At 38.1% G+C, this 13,536-nt stretch overlaps 1 pseudogene; it reads right to left on the bottom strand.

Annotated features, from left to right (window-relative positions):
* Positions 1 to 2,077: 2,077 nt before the first annotated feature.
* The window catches only part of LOC121946788, a 45,750-nt pseudogene continuing 34,291 nt past the window's right edge, over positions 2,078 to 13,536 (bottom strand).

Below are 13,536 nucleotides of genomic sequence, written 5' to 3'. Positions count from 1 at the left end.
TCTCAAACTGATCATAAACATGTTTTCTTTTGTTTTTTTGTTTTTACTATTTATGCCGTTCAACACAGCTTAAAAAGAACAAATTAAAGGTATGCGCTGCCTTAATTATCTTTCGAAAAATTAATTTTACTGTAATTTCTACAGTAGAGATCTATGAGCCTTTTCTCAAGATTCACTTCTACTGTCTGATTTTTTCTTAATTTTTCTCAATTATTTTATCTGTTTTCTATGTTATTATTATTATTATTATTATTATTATTATTATTATCATTATATAGTTATTGTTGAAATTTCCTTCCTTTGCAATCCATGAATAACACAGTAGAAAAATGCAGTCATGGAAATTAGTCACAGAAACCCCAGTTCTTCCAGGAGCTTTCTTGAGTGAAATGGATGATTGGATAACCCTGGAAAAATGCAGCGTTCTTAAGTGAGGCCTTTTGGGTACTGTGTTCCTCTAGGAACTCCTAAATGTGCTAAGGGACTAAATCAAATTAAGAAATGGTTGTTCCAGAAGCTGTGAGCTGAAGGACAGTGCTTAGTGGAACCCATTGTGGTGGTCAGAGGTAATGTGTACCCTACTGGATATTTGAGGTAGGGCTGCGCGATATTAAAAAAAAAAACCAAAACATTTAACATTTAAAAAAAAAACATTTAAAAGACATTGAGATATGAGCTACATGTTTAGTGGGAATGATAATTTTTGCATGTATTTTTTATTGAGAAAAAAAAAAAAATACAGTATTAGTAAATAATAGTACTAGTATGTGAATATTTAAATTGTAAAGATGTATAATGTGCTCAGTGTGTACAGTGTGTAAAAATATGAAACTGTGTGCCTAATGCTAAAATATAATGTATCAAACCAGTATGTTAAGTTAGAAATCAAAAATATGGGTATGATTAATATTAAAATTAGAACATATGTTTGGGATAAATGATGATGATGTGATTTTTGCTGTGGTTTGTACCAAACAAGTATGTTCCCTTATGTCTGGAATATAATTTATAGGCAAAGGCATCTCTAGTATAATGGTAAATTGTAACTCATTTTACCTGCGATTTTGATACTGCACTTTGCCATATTAAAATTTCGCTAATATTTTCATTAACTGCACAGCCCTAATTCATGGCACTTTTAGTTCTTACAATGCAACAGAAATAATAAACCAAATACACACAATTAATGCAAAAACAGCCATTTATTATTTTTCTTATCCATGGGGAAATGAATCAAATCAACCAGAGCACTGTTTCTTAAACTCTTCCATTTTTTAAAGGAAATTGCAACAGTGTTTAGTTGACCTTTCGTTGTAAGGACATTGAGGGGAAAGCAAAAGTGGGGATCATTTTTTATAGCCTGTGAAGGCAGCATTGTTTTGGCTCAGACAGAGAAGTGAGCAAGTGTACCACTCATCTACATGTAAAATACACTTTTCAGCAAACATGACGTCCAATCAGTTTGGCCTTCAGAAAATGATTAAGCTCCTTCCTCAGTACCAAAGGCAACGTAAAGAGTGGTTTTCTTCAGTAGTAGTTCCATCGTGGACAAAATTATTACATACATTCATGATTATTGTTTCGAACAACTCATTTTGGGGGGTTGCAAGCCTCCATGTGCCAAACACAACCAGATGGTGTCAAATACTGTTGTGTAAAGTTGTGAATATTGGTCCATGAAGTATACGGACATAGGAACTGCATAATCTCAAGGCAATACTTGTGAGCATACAGAGAATTCCTGCATACAGTTAATCCTGAAACCAGTTTACGTTCACACACGTTACACAATCCAAAATATACGTCTCGTAGGCTGCTATATAAGTTGGAATGAAATCAGTCTAAATCACAGTCCGGTAAAAGGCGCAGCAGACATAATTCTCTCTAAATGATCGTTTCGACACGATAAAACAGGAATGGACACACAACTCGGAGGAATAATATAAGACATGCCTTGCAGCGACCGGTTTGGCAAGAAAGCATTGTCATACAGTATCAAAAAAACCTCACAGTGAAAAGTTACAGTATGCCCCTTTATAGATAAAGACCAGCATTCAGCTACATGCACACGCACACACACACACACACACACACACACACACATCCAACCACCCATACATATGGTACTCACACACACACACACTCATATAAAAGGTTTCATAACAGTTTTACAATCTCTCTTCAGTACCGGGATACTAATGCAACTGTTCTTCCTTCATTTCTTGTTTTTGGCTTGAACCAAAAATACATTGCAGGGAGCGAGTTATCAAACGTACATTTCAGTGAACCACAAACAGCCTTGTGTCCAGAGTATTGTGGCTAGAAGAAACAAAGAAGGCCCTGATAAGAAGCACAAAAGTCAAAGCCAAGGTTATTGTGAGTGTTTTCATATGTGCGCGTGTTCTTCTTCATGAGTCCAAAAAAAAAGAGTGTTCGTCACCATCAATGACGGTGACGTTACCGTGGCCTCTGCTGTCAAAAGTTGAATAAATTATTTCAGTTTACCTTTGAAAAAAAAAAAAAATCATTAGTGTGTGTTTCATATCAAACATTTGTTCTTTGGTCAGTTTCATCCTTCGTGTCCTTGCATATTTTTTAATGAGTAACTTTTTTTGTACGCATATATATATACTTTCCTTTTTTTTGTACAAGGTCATCACAAAAAATCCATCCGCACGAAAATAAATAACGACTCCAGATGAAATACTATTGCTCATAAGCATAGCCACTTCCGTCCTAAGGCAACTGGGCTTCATGATCTCTTCATGATGATGAAAAAGCCTCCAAACATGAACAACGTCCTACATGTGTGCATCTGAGTACGTGACAACATACGGACAGGCCGAGCTTGACTTTGTTGGCCTTCTCCCGTCTCCAGTGTGTTCGCACCGTGCTCTGGTGCTCATCGCCGAGCTGACCACTCAGTCTCTCTGCAGTCTCTGTCTTATCAGTGCAGTGGGAGTCACGCTGCGGTCGGCCAGCCTGTTGTTAACTGCCCGGGGGACCGCTGGTGAGAAAGTAAGTGGTCATCTCTCCCTTCCCCTTCACCTTGACAACACCTCGACAGTCCAGCTGGTATCCATTGTTGACCAGCACGTGGTATAAGTCTGTGGTCACCTAAGAAAGGACACGGACATTTGACACCCAGGACGTGAGACACTGAACCCCTCCAAAGAGAAACACTGTCAGTCCCAATTTCACATTGAATTATCTCCCTAAAGTGACTGTGGTGAATATTAGGTATAGATAGGTAGATAAAGAAGTGCTTTAAAAGTATTTCTAGAGGTAGAGCAAAATAGAAATATTTATCTATCTGGATAAACATAGAAAATTGTTCATTGACGCTACCCATACAGTTATATCTCAATTCGGCACAAATTAAAACACTTATTAAAAATACTCAAAATCCTTTTCTTAGAAATACTATACGCGTCTGGATTGTTTTGGTGTGAATTACAGAGTGTTGGACATATCAGTCGTAAAGATGTCTGTTTCTCTCCAATATAATGGAACTAGATGGCACTCTGTTTGGGGTGCTCAAACTGCCAAAAAATACATTTGAAAGAAACTCATCAGCAATGTCTCTTTCCAGAAATCATGATCTGGTTACTCAAGATAATCCACAAACCTTGATGAGAGCACTTTCATGTAGGAACTTTTCTTTCTACCGAACTACACCTGCCAACCATACCACGCATCTACTCACCTAGCACCACTGAGCTAGCTAACGTTACAGCTCTGCTGAAGAGGACGTCATTTTTGTTTCCATCATGAGCATGAGCCTCTCATCCATGAGTTGATGCACGCTTCCTCCAGTGCAGTAATGTGGTTGGCGGGTTTAGCTCAGTGGAGAGAAAATAGTCCCTGTGTGAAACTACTCTCAACAAGGTCTGTGGATTATCGTGAGTAACTGGAACGTGATTTCTACAAAGAGACATTACTGTTGAGTTGAACCAAAACAATAAGGATGGATAAATATTGCTACTGGTAAGAGGAAAAACATGTTTTTTATTTTGGAGTGAACTGTCCCTTTAAGTCATTTCTCAAGCATATAGTAAAGGTCAGATATTTACTATTTCCAGCTTTTAAAAGTTGGACATTTTCTTCTTTTCTCTATTTTTTATAACTGTAAACTGAATACCGTTTGGAGTCATCTCAGATGTGACGATTTCCTTCTTCAATGTATTAATAATACATTTGAGTTTTGGATGCATTTCATTTTTTTTTAATTTTCTGACATTTCATATACTAAACAATGAAACGAAAAAATAATCAACAGATAAATTGACGACGGTAATAGGGATTAGTTGCAGTCCTGCTATTTTGTGTATTTTGATTTGCAGTAACTCACGCTGTTCAACAGATGGCAGCATTGTTCTGACTATAATAGCAGCGAGTTTATGGATTTAATTTGGGGCACAAAAAAACTAAACTTCAGCACTTAGTACATTTCAAAATGAGTGTCAACATCAACTATATAACCATGAATGAAAGGATAAATAAGACTGTGACTGACACTGCTCCTCTCTGAGGAACATGCAGTAGCTGTTCACTGTGGTTAAGATTTCACTCTTTTAGACTTTAAAATGAGAATAAAACAGGCAATTCAAATTTAGCTTTCTGCCCTCCTCCAGAGGGACATAAGAGCACTGTTTCTGCTGGAGAACAGCATGTGCTGACAGTGATTCTTGCTCAAGGGCACCTCTGCAGAGCAGATGTCTGAATTTAAAGACTGAGCACTGACTGTATCTACACAATTGGTATCTGTTATGATACTTTCATACAGAGAATAAAGGCAATTTTCTTTATATCTTTCGAAAACCACAAACAGTACTTTTAAATGTACATGCCTTGGCGTGATAAACATCTCTTGCTTAGAGAAAAGAAGTCTGCAATGTGCATTTTTTTTATCAGGGTATGAACAAACACAACTGATGCACACTTTCATGTTGGGAGTGACTAATGACAACAGCATAATGACTAATTTCATCAGTAACTGGATTAGCATTTGGCATCGGCTGATTCACTTAACACTGCAGAATGCTTCATGTGAATATAAAGTTGCTGAAATTGTAACCGTCAGCAGTACCTGGATGCAGTCTGGTACTCCTGTGCTGTCCATCCGGCTGGCCACATTGACTGTGTTCCCCCAGATATCATACTGGGGTTTCCTGGCTCCAATCACCCCCGCTACTACTGGACCCATGTTCAACCCTGCAAAGACATCACCGGCTGTGTTACATCATACTACTAACACCATCCTAACTTAATTATACTGCTCTCTTTGAGGAAGCAGATGACTGTTTAACCTGGAAAACTTTTTTGAGCAAATGCCAATCTAAAGAAGATTTATCAGATAATGCCTCAAGCTCATTTTCTGCTACCTTCCAGGCTTACCTATCTTCATCTGGAAGTTGTTGAAGGAGTGCTCGTTGATGTATTTCATCTGCTCCCTAAGCCTCATTGCGTAGTCGGCCAGAGCCAGGATGTGCGATCGGCCCTCTTTGTCATAGGTGGAGTCATTGAGGCCAGACGCAGCCATGTAGGTGGAGCCTATGGTCTTGATTTTCTCCAGCTGACGAAACCTCTCCTCACTGATGATCTAGATACAAAGAGCACAAGCTGATTACAGTGGAAGAACAACACAGACAAACAGGAAAAGGTGATTGTAGGGAGAAAAAAATATCTAAAAGCCCCATCTTATAGGCCACATCCAATAAATGTTTTTCACACTCATTTGTCAATTTTTTTCTCTCTCTGCTCACCTCGTCAAAATCGGCGATGATCTCGTTGAGCAGCCTGAGACACTCCACTCCCTCGTTGTTAGCCTCCAGCTCCACATAAAACTCAGAAAAGTTGCTGATGGAGGCAAACATGACAGCGACGCACTCACATGACTGGTAGTACAACTCGTCATTCCGACGCTCTCGTGCAAGAAAGTGGGCGGCGACGTCCTTGGGCAGGATGTTGTGGAGCAGGCGGCGGTTGTAAGCTTGCAGTTCCTCCATCTCCTCCTTCTCTTCTGTTGCCTGCAGAGGGACGGGCAGAGATGTGGTTACTTAGTCTTATTGTCATGTGCTTGATTCTTGAAGTACTCACAGGTGTTCCTGTAGGGCTTTTTCACAAAAGATATTTTGAGATGTAATAGTAAGAAAAGCACTGATGTAAAACAAAAAATGATTGATGGCTAAATTCCACTTAAAAGCTTCTGTTTCAGGTCCTGGTGTTGTGCATGCTGGTGCACTGTCACACTCACATGATTTACTGGGACACATGACTGGAACAGAGCCATTGTTAATGTTATTACTAACTTTGCGCTTTTCCTGCTATGACAAGTCAAAATGTCTACTGTGAAAAAGGCATATTAATTTTATGTAAAAGGGATAATAATGTACATTCATTACCATAAGTACTTAAAAGTCCAGTGTGTAGGATTAAGGGGGATATATCGGTAGAAATGGAAAATAAGTATGTTTTCTTCAGTCTATAATCCCTTGAAACCTTAGAATAAGCTGTTAATATCTACATAGGGAGCGGGACCTCATTTACGGAGTCCATCATGTTGCACCTACATGTTTCTACAGTTGCCCATAAGGAAAAACCAAACACTGACACTAGGGCCATTCGTTTCTTTGCATGGGCCACTGTAGGAAGCTGTTCCTCCAAAATGAAAGATTTGACAAAACTGAATAAAAAATTGTATTATTCAATGTTTTTAACTGTCTAAATAACTGTGTCTGTGGATAATTCAGCTCCTGATAAAAACCTCCTGCATGTCTGGATCTTAACTTATCAGAGAAGAAAGGTGAGCACACATTAGCAGGAAATGTGCTGAACAACATCGGAGAAACACTGATTTGTAACTTGAAACTGCGTTATTCGGTGTTTTTACTGGTTTATGACACCAGGTCCATTTGTCTTGGAGGGGAGGAGACTTCTGTGGATAATTTGGCTCACAGTAAAACCTCCTAAAAAAAATGAACACTTAAGAAATTCTAACCGGGAGAAGTTTCAGTTGGTTGCAACCTGCAGTCCTCACTGCTAGATTGCACTAAATCCCCCTAAATCTTACATACTATTCCTTTAAGTCAATTATGTAAACATGTAAGATTTGGCCATACAGGCTAATTTGTGCATGTGTTCTATGGCAGGTTTATGTCAATTATTTCACATACAGATACCCATCTAATTGACATTTGTAAATTTATTATATGAGTTTACAGTAATAAGGGGCATCGTGTGAACAGGTTACATCAATCCACATGACGAGGGCGGCTTCAACCACAGGTACTTTCCCTGTGCACCAACGCTTTCTGTCTCCATCAGCAGTCATGACTGTTTCTCATTGTTTGAGTCGACTGCCCAGGTAGCCTGAGGAACACCAAGATCTGCTGCTGAATCTCACTGACTCATTTTTGGCAGTTTGTCAAAAGCTTTGAGGAATCTGTTTTTCAAATATGTTTTTCAAAGGAAAAAATTACTTTCTTTTTCACTTAATGTGCATGCAGCACCAGCCTCATGTAGCTAGCTGGAAGCAGACAGGTTATTATGGGGCAAAGTATCAGAATTTTCCCCCCATTTTGTCATGTGTAAAAATAGCAAAAATGAAGACTGTACGTGTACTATTTGATTAATATAAGTGAATTATTAAACTGTATTTGTATAGGAATAATTATTTCTTCTTTTTTGTTATACACATGAAAACTGTTTGATTTACCTGCAGTTTCCAGAGGAAGTCAAGCCGTGCGGTGGACTCCACCTGCTGGCCGTGTAAGTAGAGAGCCAGAACAAACACGGTCAGGATTACAGGGGTCATGACCTTTAAGGGTACCTGAGGCACGCTCTTCAGGCTGAGGAGAAGAGGAGGGGTCTACATGAGTCGTGAATGAGAGTCTTGCATGGGAGTGAACATACACAACCTGACAAATACTATAACACACACAAGAGGAAGCCACTCACCACTGTTCAGTTTCATTGAAACCAGGCCTAGAAAAAGGACAGGAGAAAGTCATTTGTACAGAGTATATGAGTCACTGCTATAAAGCAGTAATAAAAAACAAAATAATTCAACTTACTGTTGGAGGGAATCATTAAGAAGTGATAAATGCCTGGGGGAAAAATGAGAACATATTCAAAAAATAGGAATAAAGCCCGACTGCATTGCAAAATCTGACAAGTTAATTATACTTAAAATATTCTTGGAAACCAATAAAAAAAGAAAGAAAATAAATATAGCTATTTATCTTAATGCATGTTTATTTTTTATCTAATAGATACGTTTACTTGAAATTTAGTTGTATTTACTTAATTTTGTGAAGTTGTTGGAACTTGAACATGACAAGTGAAACTGCCTTGTTCTTAAAGTTTCAGCAACTTTAATAAACCAGATTACTAATCATTACAACGAGGTTTTTGCCAATAATGAAGTTAGAAGGTCTGTGAGTTGTTTTGTGTACATGTTTAAGAAAATACAAATATGATTAACTCGTTTGCAACTGGCAGAATACAGATGTATAGTGCAGCAAATTTGGTTCACTGACTTTGCTAAAACTTAGAAAGATTAAGTTGCAACAACTTCACAAAATCAAGTAAATAAATAAATTTTAAGTAAACTTAACAATTAGATATGGAGTAAACAAAGATTAAGACTAATAGTTATATATACTTAGATTTTTCAAGGCAATCTGTTTCCCAGATATTTTAAAAGTAAGTTGTGAGATTGTACAGTGTGGTACATGAGAAAGCTAAAGTTGGTGTTTTACAATCTAAATCATATTGTATTAGTAGTCCATGTCCAGTCTAAACCAAAGAATTGTGACACAGTAGCAGAACTATTCAGGTTGAAATTGAGAAAGAGTGAGTGCATGTGTTTGTGAATGTGTGTGGTCCTCGCAGGGGACTCACAGGGTGTTGGCAAAGACCAGCAGGTCCGCATTGTCAAACAGGGCCACCTGAGGCCACTCCACCAGCAGGAGGAAAGTGAGTTGGATGAACAGCATCAGAGCCAGTTTCCCTATGCTGCTGATGTGGAGGAACACAGAGCAGGCCAGCAGGGTCAGCAGTACACTGTAGCTGAAATACTGCAGCAGAGAGGAGACAGCGAGGGAGGAGGAGGAAGAGAGAGGGGTTAGGTGAATATTCAAACTTAAAAAAAAAAACAAAACACTGGCATACACAGGCATTTGTATGAACACACACATACGCTAAAATGTTATGGGACTGACCTCGGGGAAATGGCAGGGCCTGACCTGGCTGGAACACAGAGTCAAACCGTCCTCTGCTGTCTTAGTCAGGTTGTGCAGCAGGCAGAGTGTCACAAGGCTGGGAGTCGTTTTCAGCTCATCCGCCACACAATCCCGCAGTTTCTCTCTGCTGCAGGTAAACTGGTAAAAAAAAAAAACACCACAGACTGACTGTCACTTAACCATCAGTCAATAAAGGTAAAACAGCATGACAGCAAGACTAATATCCATGTTTGGGAGTGTCATTCTTTGACACCTAAGCAAATTGGCTTTCAAAAGCATGGGAAGAAACAAAAGAAGAAATTACCCCAAATTTAGCAAGAAATCAGTAAAAAGCAAAACATTACCTGGAAAATAAATAGATAAATAAATAAATAACAAATAGAAAAAACTTAAAATATGTATGTAAAAAAATAACAGAATTTTGGAAAATTGTTTTAAATATGCAATCATGGAACTTTTTCCTTATTTTTTTTCTTTCTTTACCTAGACATTTCCCCTTGCCTTTTAAAACTAATTTTCTAAATCTACTTATTTATTGCAATTTGTGGAACAATTCTTAACAAGTTACTCATTGCCTTTTCCCCATGTTTTTCCTAGAAATTGCACCAATTTTCTCAGGGTTTGAGGGTTTAAATACCCGTGAAAGGCATCTGAAAGCCCCACAAGAAAAGTGATTTAACTCCAGGTTTCAAAGGGTTAAAGAAAGTCTGATAATAATGTTTTTAATGTTTAAAACAATGTTGCCTCGAAATGTACCATGCAGGATATTTTACATTTGGAAAATAGCAATCAGTGCTCGGGTGAAAAATCTCTGTACACAATGCTGTGTTTAAATTATATCAAATATCTTAAATCTTCCAATAATATATGCCGTGCCAGTGTATCTAGCAAACAGCCCTTGTGCCTATCGTTAAACAGCAAACACTGTAATGAGGGGTTTTCATCCAAGAAATGTTTTCTGCCATTTCATTTTGAATGATTGTACACAAAATTTCAAATGCCTTAGGTCATATTGTTTGAAAATAAATCTGTAACCTAGACCTACTGTAGGTAATCATAAAATATAATTTAACAAATTTGCAATGTATCAAAATAAAGTAATAGTCAAAAATGAGCAGGCTGATTAAAGCAGCTGTTGAACTTAGCAAGCAAGTAACTGAATAAGTTTTAAGCAAATCTAAATTGGTGAGCTTGATGTTGGTGACACTGAGCAACCAATCGCAGGCTGAAACAACCCTGCAGGCAGTTTATCTTAAGTGGAGAAAAAAGCTGCTGTGTCATAATCAAATATTATAGCTCTACAGGATTTACAATGCAAAACAGGTACAAAATAGACAGTTTATCTTCTTTGCTAAGCCTGTAGTCATAGCATGATAAGCTCTGGGTGGCTATTTTTGTGTACATGATAATGTTTAAAAAGTACATTTTATGATGATGATGCATAGGGTTTCAGTATTGATAAACTCCTTTTAAATCCATTTTCAAAATTCATGCATGTTTTTTCTATAGTCAGCACAGTCTGAAAATATTAGTAACTTTCTCCCAAATCCCAACTAGTGTGCTTTAACTCAAATTTATATATTAAGTCTGGAGCTGCTCCACAGACAATAAATGGTGAAAGATGTTCTAGAAGACACTGAGAGCAGCCGGAAGAATTTTTTTTGTGTATATGAGTACATTTTCTGTTTCAGAGCTGAGAACTCTACAATAAAGCTGCAATGATTAACCACTTAGTTGTCAATTATTAATGCAATCACTAACTAATTTGATAATCAATTCATCAGTTTGAGTATTTTTTATGAATATGAAATTCTCTTATTCCAGCTTCCTTAACTTGAATATTTGCTGGTTTTTTTACTCCTCTGACAGAAAACGAAATATCTTTGGATTGTTGACAAAACGAGACTTCTGAGAATGTCATCTTGGACTTTTGGACACACTGATCAATATTTTTCCCCATTTTCTGTCATTTCATAGACCAAACAACTAACCTGTCTTTGTTGCAGCCATACACAGAATAAAGCTAATTTGGTTATAAAAAGGTAAACAAACATTCAAGAAAAATCAGGATCTCACTCACTGTCTCTGAGGCAGCTTTAGACTTTACACTCAATAATCACAAGTCTGAGACTCACTTCTCTGGTTTCTCACTTAAAGAGAGAGTAGCTCATGTTCACAAATATTGATTGAACTTTCCTGAACCACGGCAATAACATATTGGAACGCTGCATGTTTTAATCTATGAACAAACAAATGCAATGGTGAAAAGATTATGATTAATTACAGCTTAACTCATAATTACAGCACACACAGGCCAATTGGTCTATTTTTTTAGAATACCACAATGGTGCAGAATTTCTTCAAATATCTTTAAAATCTGTCTTGCAACATCTGAGATGAATTGATAAATGATAGGGCAGAAAAATGTAACTGAGGCCGATGCGTAGCCCCTTCCCTGATTTCATTGTATGGGACAACATGAAACAACACCAATCACAACTGCAACATGATACAAAAATGACAAAATAAATAGCTGTAGTCCCCTACCATGTTAGCGAAGGAGGAAATGAAGAGGAGGAGAATGGTGAAGACGCCCACCAGTGTGCTGTTTGCACGAGACTGGACAATTTTCTTGGTTAAAGTCTGCAAGGCAGCTGGGAAGAGCTTGAGCACAGACAGCGAGGAGAAGATCAGATAAGAGAGAGTTAATACCATTAGTGATGCCGGCTGAAGACATATGATAATGAGTCTTATTTGAAGATATCTGCATATGAGCAGAGAAGGCCTTTGTTTCTCACTTTGATGCAGGAGTAGATGGCACAGATGAAGAGGATGTTGGCGAGGATGATGAAGATGCTGATGTAAAGACCGAGCATAAGTGGTGTACTGTGGAAGAGAAGAGAGCAGGCTCATTAGGATGTATAACTCCCATTAACTCCCCATAAACTAATGAAGACCACATTTCCTGCCCACAATTCAGAATAACTTGGAAACTGGGAAAGGAAATTTATAGAAGAGAGCTACTTACTTTGGAAAAATTATAATCTGAATGAAACAGATGCAACAGAAAACAAGGAGTGTGCAGGCCACGTATCCCCCAAAACGATCGTCCACCTTTTTGGAGTACTGGAAATAGAAAATCAATGAGAAGTTAGTTTCCATGATGCTAAATTAAAGATTTTTTTCCATGCTGCATTTGTGCTGAGTGCACTCATTGGAAAAAGGTTAATATTTTAACAAGCTTTGTTACCAAAAGACAGTACAAAAACAAAAAAATTATAACATGTAGCTCCAGCATTTTTTACCTTTTTGCATGCACCAAATATGGCCTTCAGTATGTCAGAAAAACACCAAGACAACTGCAGCAAACATAAAAGTGCCATCGGCTGTGCTGATGTTAAATCAGCTGTTGCCAGACACTTTTTAGATGTCAATGATTCTGTGTGAGATTTGGCATTCTGTGAAACTGACATGATGTTACCATATCCCCGTGGGGGTAAGACAGCCCAAATTCTTCTCCAATGTGTGCAGATATATTTTTTTTCCTTAAAAAACTCCATGTCAATGACCTAAATGAAGAATTGGATATGATCTGTTTTATGTGATCTGACCAGGTGCACCTGTAAGAGTGAGCTATGTACAGTATATGGTGAACCAGTATGCATGTCTCATTCTGCACTGAGGAAAGTCCAACATACACTGAAACGTTTGCAACTTTTGCACTGCATGCAGAGGTGCATGCAGTGCAAAAGTTGCATGCACCTCTCAGTAAAATAGAGATATTTGATATCCAAATTTCAGTCTGAATCGTTTTTTGTTTTGTGTGTGACTCTTCCTCTGCTACATTGTGACATTTTTCTGACTTACACCAGAAAAGAAAATATATAAACAGTTTTTTAAGGTGAAGCTTATCCCATGCCTCCCGCTAAATTAATGAGGAAATAATCAATTCAATTTATTCTACAGGGAATTATGGTACATTTTTGGAGCAAATACCAACCTTTTTCTCGAGGTCCACAGTCTGAAAGGTGAGTAGGAACTTCTTGACGTGGTCTTTTCGCAGCTGGTCGATGCTGCGTGCGTCGATTGCCCGTCCAAGAAATTCATCCACCTCATCCTCAGGGTTCAGGGCCTCCTGAGCGCAGCGGCTATGAGGTAGATGGAACAATAGGTCACTGTGTGGTGTGTGTTTGCATCTGTGCATGAGTGTGTATGAGGGAGCTGGCCTATGCTGTGACAGGCAGGATGACTCAGAGCTAATATGGTATTAGTGCTGGGTTGGATCTGACTG

Source organism: Plectropomus leopardus, chromosome 8 (genome assembly GCF_008729295.1).
Source record: "Plectropomus leopardus isolate mb chromosome 8, YSFRI_Pleo_2.0, whole genome shotgun sequence".
NCBI classification, from domain to species: Eukaryota; Metazoa; Chordata; class Actinopteri; order Perciformes; family Serranidae; genus Plectropomus; species Plectropomus leopardus.
This window is presented reverse-complemented; position numbering and strand designations above follow the sequence as displayed.